The 17234-nt window shown below is 39.4% G+C and overlaps 1 pseudogene; it reads left to right on the top strand.

The window, feature by feature from the left end:
- Positions 1–2749: 2749 nt before the first annotated feature.
- LOC119292989 lies at positions 2750–9672 on the top strand (annotated as a pseudogene).
- The last annotated feature ends 7562 nt before the right edge of the window (positions 9673–17234 follow it).

Here is a 17234-nt window from a genome sequence, read left to right as displayed (position 1 = left end):
ACTATAAAATGCTTGTCGTTGCGTACCGTACAAACATTGAAGCACTAGTAGGAAACGGACCATCAGTCCCGGTTCCAGAGGGCCTTTAGTCCCAGTTCTGCAACCTGGACTAATCAATCAGGACTAAAACCCACCACTTTTAGTCCCAGTTGTGTTACAAACGGGACTAAAGGCGTTCCACGTGGTCGCTGTGGGGTGCCCAGGGAGGAGGACCTTTATTCTCGGTTGGTAACACCAACCGGGACTAAAACGCAGCCACGCGTCAGCCCCTGCCAAGCGCTGGGTTTTTTGTTTTTTGGAAGGAGGGGTTATGGGTTTTGGAGGGTTTAGGGGTTTCATATTGTGTTTCCCCCTTTTCTTTTTGTGTTTACCTTTCAATTCTTTTACATTTACAGTTTCATTTTTATTTTATGTTTTCCATTTAACTCGACTCTAGCTACTACATATATCAATGAAGGAACCATTACAGAACATTTTCATGAACATATATAGAGAGAAGGGACCTCTCTTTCTCCGTGCTTGGTCAAACAAAAAGTTTTCGTATATCTATTCAATGCTACTACATAAAGTACGTGATCATGCATATATACAATATAACATCTCTTACGATCCCTAACATCATCTACCAAAGTCGCATTGCAATTCCTGATGGTATTCTCCGTCTGTAGGTATGACGTGCTCAACAAAGAATCCTATCAATTCCTCTTAAATTCCTCGTATGCGATCATTTGGTAGGAGTTCGTTTTGCTTCCGTCAGATCTAATTTAAAGAAGGGGGTCAATATATGAATGAAACTCAACACAATTGATGGTAATAAGATAAAATTCTGAATATTGTTTACGTACTTCAAATTGTTCTGAAGATCTGACCCTCTCAGAGGTCGAGTGGCGAATGAACTTGCAAACATAGTATCCACATAAATTATTCCCGGGTGCTTGCCAGAAGAACTTTACGAGAATATAGTTCAATCAAAATGATAATCAAGCATGATAATGGTATTGAAACTAGAATCAATGAAAGATGCATGGAACTAGCTAGTACTACTTACTTTGGGGTGTTGAAATCGCAACTCCTTTTTCCATTCACCCCTAACCTTGCCGATGAACTTTTTCCAAGCCCTACCCGGCAAAGAAAATGATTACTTGATATCAGGAAATGAACGGAAGTTGCCAATATGATGCGATAATGATTGGACTTACTTCTGGAGCATTTCACTCAGGTCCACCCACTCCTTTTTCACTTTACATCTCGAGTCCAAGACAATTACTGGTCCCACGTCAAGCTGAATGGCTAGCAAAATAAAGTGTAATCTATGCATTCATAACTCATCAATTACACTTAACCTCGAGTAAGCGAAATAGAATATGCACAAGACAATAACACTCACCGAAGTTGTAAGGAAAGAGTATTTCCCTTCTGTTTTGTTGTCGAAGGAACGCATTTAGCAAGTTTTTCTCGATATCATCGGGGTTCTTTTGTACAACATATTTATTTACGATATTTGGGTTAATGAACCCAATGTCATAGTTGTCCTCTATTGCATTCGAGGATCTTCAATCTGCATAATATAGTGATGATAATTATACATGCAATGAACGAGCTGAGCTAGAGACTTAATTACAGAAATAATACTTATAGACAATAGCAACTGACGATAGTTTTGTTGAGGGCGTCTTGATTGTATAGATGAAATAATTCTTCAAATTCAATGTACAACGCCTCGACTCCATTGAAGTAGTGCCCATCTTTAATTCCCACCAAGATACTGCCGGTCCCATCCTTGTAGGTTTCCAAGTACCAGTCATGGAATCTTTGCATCATCTTTGATAGATGCGGGAGCCGCTCAGGTTTGACAAGAGGCTTCCTGTGCTCGTATCTAAAGGCTACGCCAACCATTTCAAACTGTACCTCATCGCCTAAGTAATCACCAAGAGTGTAACCAGGATGAGGGGCACTACCCATAGATCATTAGCGATATTAGGAAGCACCTTGAGCGGGGGGCACGATTGTTTTTCCCGTTCGCCGAGCTGGGGAATTGTTTTCCCACTTCTTGCAACACTGCTACTTCCCGACCGGTTCTCAAATGTCTTTACAATACAGCGGTCATAGTGTGATAGCGGCGGAGGCGGCGGCGGTCTCTTAAGGGCATCCAGACAGCGCTTCGCTTTTACCTGATCTATTTTCACCTTTGGATCTGGATGTTTCGGTGCAAGATGGCGTTTCACATCGGCAGGCACGATCTCATTATTTTCCTTGATTGACATGTTGTATGGTAACTTGGCAGGAGCCTTCTTAACGCTTGGACCTGCTCTGGATTTCTTGGCTGTTGTACTACTAGCTATCGGAGCAGCGGCGGCTCTCTTCTGCCGGTGCTGAGGAGGCGGAGTCAGCTGACGCAGTGGAGGAGGCGGAGTCCGCTGACGCGGCAAAGGATTCTGCTGAGGGGTCTCCTCCGGCGTAGTCTACTGAGGTGGCGGAGACAACTGAGGCGGCGGAGTGTGCTGACGCGGTGGAGAAGACTGAGGCAGTGGAGATAGAGCTGGACTGTGAGGAGTCTGCTGAGGGGCCTCCTCCGGCTGAGTCTGCGGAGGCGGCATCCATTGTGGAAGCACGATGTTTTTCTTTCTCCATAGAATGGTAGTCTTTACGACATCTACCAGATGAGTCTCCCCTTCACCTGTAAGGTACTCAAGCTCCAGCCCCTCGAATCCGTTGGTAACTTCATCCACCCTGGCAATAGCATAGCCATATGGAATTGGATTGCAATGAAAAGTTCCATCAGGTCCAGGAGGTAAGACATAGCCGACCGCCGCCTTCAAGGTTTGGTGCATGCATTTCGCCATTAGCTCACAATGTTCCCTCTCCGTGATATCATCCACGGGGTAGCGAGGAGCCGTGATATCAGTCCGAACGAGCTCCGTGAAAGCCATGCTACTTTTCCGCTGAGATGATAGGGTAGCTTCTTCGTGGGCATATTTTGAGTTTAAATTAATTTATGCTCTTTCTGATTCCAATTTAGTTTTAATTTATCTGTTTTTGAGATGAGCTTATCATTCTAGTGTGTTATGTGGAATCTTAGCACTATTTGTTAGCTTGGTTCACGAATAGCCGCTACTTTGTAAAATTTTCCCTAGAGAGCAACGGGTTATGAATCCTTATATGTGAATGTGTGGATGTAGGCTTTTGTCAGCTTCATTACCATGCAGTTCCAACTATGCTCCGTATTATTCACATTCTCTCTTGGAACAAGGAATCACTATTTTGGTCGCACAATACTGCATGGAGGTGCAAAGGTAGGGCTTTCTGGAAGTAATGGCCGTCTTCTTAATTTCACACAATACATTTTTCTATTGTTTAGAATTTCTCACAATACTGATCTTGTTTTTCTTATTTATTACCAGTATAGAGCAACTGGTAGGGGATTTGTGGTACGGCATATCAAGTTTGTTGAGAATTACCGTCTTTATTCCCGAAGCCATTTTGTGAAAGGGTATGTTGTCGCCTGATGTTACTTTCATGATTGTATGTGCAATTTCAGTATTATATCCAAGCCAACAATTCTTGTTCCATTTTGTAGGCTGGAGGTTGCACTTCTGTTGGTTATCTTTCTAGCTTATGGTTTTAACAACAATGGAGCAACCGGCTATATCTTACTTTCCATAACACTAGTAGAAAACAAGGCTTTGGTCCAAGCTCGATCTACACATTAGTCCCGGGTGCATTACGAACCAGGACTAATGTAAGCATTAGTCCTGGTTCGAGCGGCTAGGGCGCCGGTCGGGGCTCGGCATGCATCAGTCCTGGTTCAAATGGGACATTTAGTCCCGGTTGGAGACACCAATCGTGACTAAAGGGTGCAATGCCCTTTAGTCTTGGTTGGAGCCACCAACCGGGACTAAGGGGTTCTGAAAGTTTCTTTTCTATTTTTCCATTTTTTTTTGTTTTTAGTTTCTGTTTTAAATTGCTTATATCTTTTAGGATATTTGATATTTTTTTAGTGATTCTTTTTGCATTAGATTCAAATTTTTTTCTAGTTTCTGTTTGTACCATTAGTTTTCAACTTTGAATGGTTTAAATTTGATTTTTTTTTCAAATTTGCTTCAAACCGTAGATTGTGAATAACTTGAGTTTAAAAATAGTTTTTTATTTAATTCCTTTTGCTCCCTAGTCACATGTTTGATTGTTGTCACGGTAAGATTTATTTGGTTATTTTTAGAATAATTGAAATTAGGATTTTAATTAAAACAATATTGTTTTGCTTATACAATTGTTTTAGTCCTTTAATTATTGTTTTTAATTATTTTTAGTTAGTTATTTCTGTAGATTTTAACATGTTGTAGTATGCTTTTGTTAGACAATAGTAGATAAATTTTTATAATGAATTAATATTAATTTTGCTACTATTTTGTATTAATAGATGTTTAGCCTTTTATTATAGTTGATAGAATTAGTTTTGCTATATTAAAAAGTAATTATTTTTGGCACTTTCATAGAACGTGACTCTGGCTTGATTAACCTTAGTTGTGACTCTGGCTGGGACGGTGCTAGCAGATGTAGTCGACGGTGGGATTGGATGGACACCAACCTGGACTAAAGTGATTATGCAATTTCAAACTCTACCCCCTATCGCCATTTTAGTTAAAAAACAAAAGAAAATGATAAAAACTTCAAAAATTAAAATCCTTTGAGATGTATTTATGTTACTACATCTACTAGTTAGGAAAATTTAAAAACATAAATGTTGACATGTTTTGCAAAAAAGTGTTATGAAAAAGTAAAATGGCTATAACTTTTGCATACGATGTCGAAAAAACGTAAAATATATCAAACATAGAAAGCTCATTAGTTCTCATCCGGCTGACATCACCAAGACGCAATTGATTCCAACATATGAGAAATAAATTTAAATATTAATGATGTCATATTTGGATTTCTCACATTTTTTGATCATAATAGATATATTATTTGTCAAATTTTTATTTACAGATTTAAAGATATTAATTATGCCATAATAAATGAATAAATGGCAAAAATGAATAAAATAATATTATTACTTATTTTATTTTCATTGAAGTTCAATATTATTATTACTTATTTTATTTTAATAATTGTTTGGAATTCAAAAAAATTAAATCATGTGACATCAAGACCTAAGGGTTAACAGGATTGATAGCTTACTATTGTCAGGAAAACAACAAGTGTAGACTTGAAAACTAGGGGAAATAGAACTCGGAAGTTAAGGGTGCTTAGGCTGGAGTAGTGAGATGATGGGTGACCGGCCGGGAAGTTAGACGATTTGGAATGATTGCTCCACATTGGAGCAGTGATGAGGGGTGATTAGAGATTAAATTGTCAAATAATTTAGAAATTTGAAAATTGAAAAAAATTAAACAAAATTTAAAAAATATTTTGAAAAAATTCCTTTAGTCTCGATTGGTGTTACAAACCGGGACTAAAGGTCCTCCAGCCCCGCTCGAGACAGCGGCCATGTGGAGCCCATTTAGTCCCGGTTCGCAACACAATCGAGACTAAAAGTGGTGGGCATTAGTCCCGATCGTTTTATCCCGGTTGGAAAACCAGGACTAAAGGCCCTTACGAATCGGGACTAAAGGCCCGTTTTCTACTAGTGTAAGTAGCTGGTTTATGGCTCTTTCTTGGCTTTTTTCTCCATATGTGTTCAACCCTTCTGGATTTGAATGTCAAAAGTAAGTGATACGTCTCCAACGTATCTATAATTTTTGATTGTTCCATGCTATTATATTACCCCTTTTGGATGTTTATGGGCTTTATTTTACACATTTATATCATTTTTGGGACTAACCTACTAACCGGAGGCCCAACCCGTATTGCTGTTTTTTTGCCTATTTCAGTATTTCGAAGAAAAGGAATATCAAATGGAGTCCAAACGGAATGAAACCTGCAGGAGCGTGATTTTTGGAACGAACTTGATCCAGAGGACTTGGAGTGCAAGCCAAGAAGCAGTCGAGGCTTCCACGAGATAGCAGGGAGCCCCTCCTATAGGGTGCGCCCCCTGTCTCGTGGGCCCCTCGGGCGGCCACCGACGTACTTCTTCCTCCTATATATACCTACGTACCCCGAAAACATCCAGGAGGCGGACGAAACACAATTTTCACCATCGTAACCTTCTGTATCCGCGAGATCCCATCTTGGAGCCTTCGCCGACACTCTGCCGGAGGGGGAATCGACCACGGAGGGCTTCTACATCAACATCCTTGCCCCTCCGATGAGTTGTGAGTAGTTTACTACAGACCTACGGGTCCATAGTTATTAGCTAGATGGCTTCTTCTCTCTTTTTGGATCTCAACACAATGTTCTCCCCCTCTCTTGTGGAAATCTATTAGATGTAAACTCTTTTGCGGTGTGTTTGTTGAGATCCGATGAATTGTAGGTTTATGATCAAGTTTATCTATGAATAATATTTGAATCTTCTCTGAATTCCTTTATGTATGATTGAGTTATCTTTGCAAGTCTCTTCGAATTATCAGTTTGGTTTGGCCTACTAGATTGATCTTTATTGCCATGGGAGAAGTGCTTAGCTTTGGGTTCAATCTTGCGGTGTCCTTACCCAGTGACAGAAAGGGTTGCAAGGCACACATTGTATTGTTGCCATCGAGGATAACAAGATGGGGTTTATATCATATTGCTTGAGTTTATCCCTCTACATCATGTCATCTTGCTTAATGCGTTACTCTGTTCTTATGAACTTAATACTCTAGATGCATGCAGGAGTCGGTCGATGTGTGGAGTAATAGTAGTAGATGGAGGCAGGAGTCGGTCTACTTGTTATGGATGTGATGCCTATATACATGATCATGCCTAGATAATCTCATAACTATGCGCTTTTCTATCAATTGCTCGACAGTAATTTGTTCACCCACCGTAATACTTATGCTATCTTGAGAGAAGCCACTAGTGAAACCTATGGCCCCCGGGTCCATCTCTTATCATATTTGCTTTCAATCTACTTTTACGTGCATCTTTACTTTTTGCATCTATATTATAAAATACCAAAAATATATTTATCTTATCATACTATCTTTATTAGATCTCACTTTCGCAAGTGGCCGTGAAGGGATTGACAACCCCTTTATTGCGTTGGTTGCGAGTTCTCAGTTTGTTTGTGTAGGTGCATGGGACTTTTGAGGAGCCTCCTACTGGATTGATACCTTGGTTCTCAAAAACTGAGGGAAATACTCACGCTACTATTGCTGCATCACCCTCTCCTCTTCGAGGAAAACCAACGCAAGCTCAAGACGTAGCAGTAAGCCACTAAGCATTCTATGTATGTTTATTCCAGCCAATCACTATAAATTGTCCGGACAAAGATAAAACCCTATGCCACCCCTTCTCTCTTGCTCTCTCAAGGTCGTCGAGGATTTCAGAGGCTGGACAAACTGGCTTTTTCACCGAGGTGGTATTGGGGTTAAAGGAGAAGAAAGCTGGCAAGCTTGGTGTGATGAAGAACTGGTAATTCAATGTTGCTTTGACTAGCCTCTCCATCCTCGAATGATCTGTTATGACATCTATCTGCTGCGTTATTTGTGTGAATACCTGAATTGCTTTTGAAGTTCAACATTGTCACAAAACTGAACTTCTATAAATATCCTGCTGCAGCCTGATGATGTCATGAGAACATATTGGCATATTTCTTTGAAGCAGCATTGTGATTTATGCTTTTGAATTCTTATATAGATGTATCAATAGTTTCAATAAGCTCACTTTATCTTTCATCTTGCTTGCTACTATGCCAAATGTTGCGTACTTTTCCTGCTCTGTTTTGGCACCACTTCTATACTGATTATGTCATTACTTGTGCTATTTCCGCAATTATCTTCTTTGAAAAGGACATAATTAAAGAAAATACTGAAATGTGTTAATTCTTTTGTGTCATTGCATAATTTGTCTCCTTAAGTCTGCAATTGGGTTTATGTTCTTCATGTGATACCAATATGTATTATCACTATTACGCTTGGAAGTTTCATACACTAATTTTTTTTGTCCAAGGTGTTGAAAATAATTGATTTCCAAACATTTCCTTTTCAGGCACATATTCACACCTTCTGTGGGAGGATACTGGAAACTATACTTAGTTTAAGATTTTTATTTTCCAGTATGGAGTTGTTTACCACATGCATGCAAGCCCAGAAAGTACAACATTATCGGTATGTTTGTGTTCCAGCACTGATTTGCTTCCTGACATGAAATTCAGTGACAAATGAAAATGGAATTTCATGTTCCAAAGATGCTACAGTTTCTTTAAGCACTTGCTAAGGCAAAGTCTATATTTGTATATATCGTTGATTGTCTGATCTTCCGTTTGTACTTTAGAAGATTAGTTTTTGTTTCATTTCTTATATGTTTAGAAGGAAGACCATGTTAAAAATGGTAGCCATTTACTTAATTTAATTGTGACACCATTACACCAAAATTAACTAAAAACACTAATCTGTTTTTCTGTTACCTGAACCCACCCACAACACATACACAGGTGCAATTCCGACGCCGCATAACACTTATCTTGGATTGAATGTTAAGCATTGCCATTCTTTTGCTAGTTTTGGTCGTCTTAACTGCTTGAAAACATCACTGCACCATGTCTGGTTCTACTATTTTCTTGAATGGGGTTTAAGCTTACCCATGTATCAGTTGTTCCTTTGAGAGAAGTTGGGGAAGAATCAATTGCATGTATTTGTTGGCCTACTTTATCAAAAGAAAAGAATAATAGAATAGTGATATCATGTCTTGGCACTGCAGGTATATTGGGTTTCATGGGCATTGCTTGGAGGGCTTTTTGTCCTCCTAATGGTACGTGTATTCGTGATGTAATTTTTAACAGCCATACTTGGTTTTTACTGATCATAGTGTTCACCTGTGTTGCTTTCTGTATTAATCTGCAGGTATTTAGTTTAAACCCAAGGCCATGGTTCATTTCCAGTTGCTCCTGCGTCTAGTCAAAAGCATTGCACTATTAGTGGTTTTGGCAGGTTTTGTTGTGGCAAATGCAATTACACACCTCACCATTGTAGATGTACTTGCTTCCATCCTAGCATATGTGCCTACTGGATGGGGAATTCTTTCGATGAGTTTCATGTGGCAACTTTGGTACCATGAAATGCTCATTTCGGAAACCGTGCCATTGTTCAAAACGGCACCAGATAATAAAGGCTAGCTGGTTATTGCGCAACTTAAACCTTGGTAGTGGATCTGCTAATGTTGCGTAGCTAATGAAAGGATTTATAGAATGATGACACAAATTATACTCCTATATGTCAAGTCTTCCATGTGGTTTACCTTTGCATAGTAATATAATGGTGTTCATGTTCGTTTTCATTGTTAGCTCGACAGGCATAGATGGCTTTACTACCATACAACTGTTTCAAAGCCATCTAGATTTTTATCTCAAGAAAACAGCTCCAAATTTTAGGATACAAGAGTTTCTTACTAACCAAATCTTTATCAATCTTGTTTTTGCTTTTGCAGATTGCTGTGGCATGGAAACCAATTGTGAAGAGATTGGGTTTGTGGAAAATAGTGTGCTCGCTGGCTCGTCTGTATGATGCTGGCATGGGAATGCTCATTTTTATGCCCATAGCCATCTGCTCCTGGTTTCCCTTCATCTCCACCTTCCAGACACGACTACTGTTCAACTAGGCTTTCAGCGGAGGTTTGGAGATTTCTCTCATACTGGCTGGCAACAATCAGAATGCAGGCATATGATGGTGGCATAATCTTCACCCAGATCGTGCACCTTCGTAGTTAGTTGATCCCCGGTTCTGAGTTAGTAGTAGATGTATATATCTCCGTGTTGACTGGCAGTTATTTTCTATGGTTGTATATGTATATTGCCTGTAATATTTTTTGTACTCATGATAGTTATAGGAGGTGGTGTTATTGAAGGACCGTGTGCTTAATCATTGTTAAAATAACTTGTTTATTTGTATTAGTTTGTTTAGATAATGTTGTGAAACTGTGGTCTGCACATCCGAGTCATCTTACGTGCCACTAAGTACCATGGGGCTGCGAGGTCATTCGCTCAACCATGCCCTAATCCTCCCGCGTTTCTTTAATTGACGGTGCATTATGACACAAATTCCATTTGAAGCATGCTCATTAGCCTTGTTACGGCAAGCAATGGTGGTGACGTTAGGAACCTATTTGGGCGCCCCTATGTCTCGGATTAAGCTAAGCAACATAGAGGGAACCCTAGCTGAAGGGTGCCGTGAATTGGGCCGGCCCAGGCGCATGAGAAACAACATCACTTATTTTCTGTTTTTCTTTCACGTTTTTGTTTTTTGTTTACTTTTGTTTATACTTCCTAATATTCTAAATAAATAAATTACAAAAATGATTCTACACAAAACGTTTGAAAAATGTTGATTAAACATTTGAAAAATGTTAAATTGTATAGATAAAATGTATATCATGTATACGGAGAATTTATACAAGAAATAAATAAAATGGGCATGAATTGATCATGTGTTTAGATAAAGTAAATCAAGCATTTGAAAAAAACGTTGAACAAGTGTTTGAAAAAAAATGTTAAGTAGGCATTTGGAAATGTTAATTGTGTATACAAAAGTGTTGAGCATGTATTAAAAAACTGATGAAAGTAATTTGATAATGTATATAAAAATGTTAATCAACCATTTGAAAATATGTTGAAAACTATTTGAAAAATGTTAAATGTGTAGAGAAAAAATGTTGACCATGTATTTAAAAATGATGATTTCTTTTCATCATGTATATAAAAATGTTAATCAAGCATTTGAAAAATGTTGAAGAAGTACTAGAAAATTGTTAATCAAGCATTTGAGGAATTTAAATGTATTTAGAAAAAATGTTGTGCATGTGTTAAAAATGTTAATAATGCATTTAGAAAATGTTAATAAGCATTTGAAGAAAATGTTAAATTTGCATAGATGTTGATCATGTACTAGAAAATGTAAATCTTGTATTTGAAAAATGTTCATCAAGCATTTGAAAAAGTTTAAAAGTGTGTATAGGAAAAATGTTGACCATGTATTCATAAAATGTTTATCTGGCCTAAAATTTTTAATCAAGCATTTGAAAAATGTTAAAAATATTTAAAGAAAACCAATTGACCATGTATTTAAAAAAAATTGCATTGGAAAAATGTAAAGCGTTATTAGAAAAAAAATTCTGACATATAAAAAGATGCAGAATGAAAACCAAAAGAAACAAAGAAAAACAAAAAAACTAAACAAAAAAGAAAACAATAAATCAAAAAATAAAATCGAAGAACCAATGCAAAAATAATGATAAAAATAAAAAGCGAAGAAGAAAGAAAAGAAAAAAGAAAAACATAAATAAAAAAAGAAACAAATGCAAAAAGAATGAAAAAATCGGAGAAGAAAAAGAAAATGGTAGTAATACTGTTTATGTAAGCTGACGTAGAAGAAAAAAGAATGAAAAAAATTAGAGAAGGAAAAAGAAAAGAAACAAAAGAAAAAAAAACCGGAGGAAACCGGCTCCAATCGCCTCGAGTAGGTCGCGCCCCTACTACTAACCACTAACTAGAAGCTGCGTTCTCCTCCTTTTTCATTCTCTTTTTCCTTTAATGTGTGCGGATGGGCCGACCCAACTACTGTAGATGCGTCAGCATTCTACCGTCTCTCTGAATGCTAGATATAGTGCTAGCGGTTTTTGACTATGGAGGGTGAGTAGACAGTAGACAATTAAAATTCTACTTAGGATCCGTTTACCAATTCCAGTCCCTCAAGCAATATAATTGGTGATCAATTCCATTATTTTCGGTGTTTGGATTGAAATAGAATTAGTAGTAATGTAAATTTTCAAATTTTTCATTCAACACTTTATTTGACACAGTACAACCCCTATGAATGCACATGCACAACCTCTATGAGCACCTTTGAGATACTGAGCCTAATCAGATCGTGGGATTGACGAAGTCACCACAGATGTCTCGTAGTCGACGGGAACGTCTCCGCCCACCAAACGAACATCGTCGGAAAGCCTGAAATAAATCCAGAAAAATGGGAGCACTAGTGGAACCTAATCATCGGAGCTACTCTTAGTTTGGTTTTGTTCAACGCTTTGAAGATCTAAAATTTGTGCAAGAGTGTACTCATATATTTGTGTATGTATTGTCGCATATGTACAAGACAAAACTAAAATACTGGTATATACATCTACAAAATAATACCTCGTATAATAAAGGTTGAAAGTGCACCTAGGCCCCCATACCGGGTTTTGACAATTCAAGACAAGATTGATGGACATTTTACTCAAGTATTGATCATTTATAGTCCACCTAGTTGGTAGAGATGTTCTTGACCCCTCAAAACTATGAGAAAGGATCGATAAGATTAATGATATTTCTAGCCTTTTGTGATCAAAGAAACCAGGGGATATTGGACTTTGTGAGGAGAAGATATTTCTTGCTAAGTGCTCAAACTCAGACTTTCAGAAGTCACACAAAACCCCTCACTCTTCCACCCATATCCTCTCTTCTTTTCATGTCCTGAGCCTTCGAGTGCATTATCTTTGGAACCTCGAGTCGTTTAAAGAGTGTTGGAGTTACTTTAAGTGTTGTTCAGACCCTTCGATCTGGTGGTTCATGCATTACATGATGCCAAAGAAGGTCCTACTCTCATTCGGTTCCTCCAAGTGAATTGGTCCAAGACCCTCGAGCTAGTGAAGATTGGTTTAAATGAAATTGGACACTATAGACATATCCATCCAAACATCTTGATATTCATCACTAGCGACATCCCTAGGTCCCAATATAATTTGTACCATCCGAATGGTGAGTGGTCGGAACCTTCGACTTGGGATAAGTGAATTTTACAAAACCCTATGTTCCATTCATTCAGAGCCTTCTAGGATAGGCTCACAATAGTGAAGGAAATATGCCCTAGAGGCAATAGTAAAGTTGTTATTTTATATTTCCTTATATCACGATAAATGCCCATTATTCATGCTAGAATTGTATTAACCGGAAACTTGATACATGTGTGGATACATAGACAAAACACCATGTCCCTAGTATGCCTCTACTTGACTAGCTCATTAATCGAAGATGGTTAAGTTTCCTAACCATAGACATGTGTTGTCATTTGATGAACGGGATCACATCATTAGAAGAATGATGTGCTAGACAAGACCCATCCATTAGCGTAGCATAATGACCGTTCAGTTTTATTGCTACTGCTTTCTTCATGTCTAATACATATTGCTCTGACTTTGAGATTATGCAACTCCCGGATACCAGAGGAATACCTTGTGTGCTATCAAACATCACAACGTAACTAGGTGATTATAAAGATGCTCTATAGGTATCTCCGAAGGTGTTTGTTGGGTTGGCATAGATCGAGAGTAGGATTTGTCACTCCAAGTATCAGAGAGGTATATCTGGGCCCTCTCGGTAATGCACATCATAAGAAGCCTTGCAAGCAATGTGACTAATGAGTTAGTTACGGGGCATTACGGAACGAGTAAAGAGACTAGCTGGTAACAAGATTGAACTAGGTATGAAGATACCGACGATCGAATCTCGGGCAAGTAACATACCAATGACAAAGGGAATAATGTATGTTGTCATTACGGTTCGACCAATAAAGATCTTCGTAGAATATGTAGGAGCCAATATGGGCATCCAGGTTCCTCTATTGGTTATTGATCGGAGAGGTGTCTCGGGCATGTCTACATAGTTCTCGAACCCGCAGGGTCTCACACTTAACGTTCGTTGACGCTAGAGTAGTATTGGGGTATTTGATGGGTGGTAACCAAATGTTGTTCGGAGTCCCGGATGAGATCTTGGATTTCATGAGGAGTCTTAGAATGGTCAAGAGGTAAAGATTTATATATAGGAAGTCATATTTTGGGTTCCGAAAAAAGGTGAAGTTTTTTCGGTATTGTATCAGGAGCTTCCAGAAGGTTCCGGAGGATTCTAGAGGAGTCCGGAAGTCCACAAGTGGGTTCACCATGACCCAAGGGCTAGAATGGGCTGCGGGGAGGTTCCCTGTGTAGGACCCTGAAGTATGTCTAGAGGGGGGGGTGATTAGACTACTTGACCAATTAAAAACTTAGCCTTTTCCCAATTTTAGAGTTTGGCAGATTTTAGCTATCTTAGGACAAGTCAAGCAATCATCACACGATTCAAGCAAGCATGCAAAGAGTATATAGGCAGCGGAAATTAAAGCATGCAACTTGCAAGAAATTAAAGGGAAGGGTTTGGAGGATTCAAACGCAATTGGAGACACGGATGTTTTTGGCGTGGTTCTGATAGGTGGTGCTATCGTACATCCATGTTGATGGAGACTTCAACCCACGAAGGGTAACGGTTGCGCGAGTCCATGGAGGGCTCCACCCACGAAGGGTGCATGAAGAAGCAACCTTGTCTATCCCACCATGGCCGTCGCCCACGAAGGACTTACCTCACTAGCGGTAGATCTTCATGAAGTAGGCGATCTCCTTGCCCTTACAAACTCCTTGGTTCAACTCCACAATCTTGTCGGAGGCTCCCAAGTGACACCTAGCCACTCTAGGAGACACCACTCTCCAAGAAGTAACAAATGGTGTGTTGATGATGAACTCCTTGCTCTTGTGCTTCAAATGATAGTCTCCCCAACACTCAACTCTCTCTCATAGGTTTTGGATCTCGTGGAAAGAAGATTTGAGTGGAAAGCAACTTGGGGAAGGCTAGAGATCAAGATTCATATGGTAGGAATGGAATATCTTGGCCTCAACACATGAGTAGGTGGTTCTCTCTCAGAAATGGTAAGTTGGAAGTGTAGGTTTGTTCTGATGGCTCTCTCCACGAATGAAGAGGAGGTGGAGGGGTATATATAGCCTCCACACAAAATCTAACCGTTACACACAATTTACCAAATTCGGTGGGACTGAATCATCAAACTCGGTCGGACCGATTTAGTAAACCTAGTGACCGTTAGGAATTTCGGTGGGACCGAAATGCAACTCGGTAAGACCGATATGGTTAGGGTTAGGGCATAACATAATCTTGGTGAGACCGATTACACAAATTCGGTGGGACCGATTTTGGTAATTAGCTAACCAGAGAGTTGGTCAGGTAAACTCGGTGGGACCGATTTGCTCTTTTCGGTGATACCGAAATGTTACAAAAGGAAAACAGAGAGTTTACATTGCAATCTCGGTGGGACCGATCGCTCACTTCGGTTAGACCAAAATGTTACAAAGGGAAACAGAGAGATTACAATCCCATCTCGGTGAGACCGAGATCCCTATCGGTAGGACCGATTTGCCTAGGGTTTGTGGCAGTGGCTATGACACTAGAACTCGGTGGTGCCGAATAGGAAGAATCGGTGTGACCGATTTTGGCTTTAGGTTTAGGTCATTTGTGGATGTGGGAAAGTAGTTGAGGGTTTTTGGAGCATATCACCAAGCACATGAAGCAAGAGGCTCATTAAGCAACACCTCATCCCTCCTTGATAGTATTGGCTTTTCCTATAGACTCAATGTGATCTTGGATCACTAAAATGTAAAATGAAGAGTCTTGAGCTTTTGAGATTGAGCCAATCCTTTGTCATTATTAGTTTGAGGGATCCACTTTCATCATCCATGCCATGCCACTCATTGAGCTTTACTGAAATAATAGTCTTGGAATAGCATTAGCTCAATGAGCTATATGTTGTTATGAATTACCAAAACCACCTAGGGATAGTTGCACTTTCAATATCCCTCTTTTTGGTAATTGATGACAACATATAGATCAAAGCTTGGACAAATGATAATAAGATTGAAAAACATCATCGCTTTGAGAAGTATGTGATAAGCAAGAGCTCCCCCTAAATTTGTGCATAGTTTAAGATTTGCTTTGGACTGCAAATGCACAAGGAATTAGGCTCATGGGTTACTCTTCCATGTCACATACATCTTGGTGGCGCGCTCAAAATGATAAAGATTGAATACATGCACTCATCACCAAGCAAAGTGAATGATCACATATGGATAGATAAGATAATATCATCAAACATGCATAAGTGTAGCTTATGATCAAACACATGACCATCAATGTCTCACAAAAACAGCATAGTATCTCAAGCAATCAAAATGAACAAAGTTTAACCACCAAAGCAAGAGAGAACAAAAGGAACACACACTCTCTCTCTCAAAGCCTATGATCTATACATTTTTCTCCCCCTTTGGCAACAAGTTACCAAAAAGTTCATAGAAAATGCATAGTGCTAGATCGACTCTCAGGCTTGATCTTCAGGTGGTGGTGTAGAGATGGCTCCTTGGACGAAGGCTTCAGTTGATGTAGAGGGAGCTGGAGGAGTTGGTGCTGGAGCTGGTTGCACTGGAGCTGTAGGAGTTGTAGCTGGTGCAGATGATGTGGCTCTGGTGTCTAGCACAGGCACTGCAGCTGACCTCTGAGCTCTAGGCACTCTGGCAAATACATTAGTGGTAGTCTTGCCCTTCCTGTCCTGCATGTCATCCTGGAGCTGATCCACAACTGACTGAATCTCAGTTACTTTGACATCTAGATCATAGAATTTTTGTTCCATGATTCTTTCCAAGCTCTCCTGGTTTTGAGTTAGGGTGGCCAACCCTTTCTCAATCCTCAGTGTTGATGCTATCAAGTAACCAAGCTGCTCCTGCTTGTTCTTCAGAAAGTACTCAGATGCCTCCTCTTGAGTTAGCATCTTGGCAGCCTTATCTTTCCTTGCCTTCTCCTTCTTCTCTTGAGCTTGTACTGATGATGGTTCATTCTCAGCCATGAAAACCTGATTTTCCTCAAAGTCTGGATAAAGACGAAAATGTTCTTTATCCAATAGATATTTTCATGTGCCCATCTTTGAGTTAATAAACTCCGGAATCTGAGGGGCATATCCACAGCTTCTCTTTTGATCTGCTGCTGTCCTCTTAATGGTCTCAACCGTAAGGCTCATGACCTTGAATTTTTGAGGCACATCAAACAAATGCAACATGTTGATTGCATGCCCTCTAATCATGTTGTGGTCACCAGACTTGGGCAAAAGAGTGTGCCTTAGGATCCAGTTGATTGTAGGCAGCCCTGATAGAAGAAAGTGGACTGATCCAAACTTGAAAGTTTCAAGAGCTTTGTCTGGGATCTCCTTGTACATATGTGACATAGTATTGTGTCCCATTTTATTCTAGGCATAGACATCCAAGTCATCTTCACTCTCCTTGGGGGCATTGATCAGTTTTGCCCACTCCTCAACGGTTGACTG

The sequence above is a fragment of the Triticum dicoccoides genome, chromosome 4B, assembly GCF_002162155.2.
Source record: "Triticum dicoccoides isolate Atlit2015 ecotype Zavitan chromosome 4B, WEW_v2.0, whole genome shotgun sequence".
Taxonomy (NCBI): domain Eukaryota; kingdom Viridiplantae; phylum Streptophyta; class Magnoliopsida; order Poales; family Poaceae; genus Triticum; species Triticum dicoccoides.
This window is presented reverse-complemented; position numbering and strand designations above follow the sequence as displayed.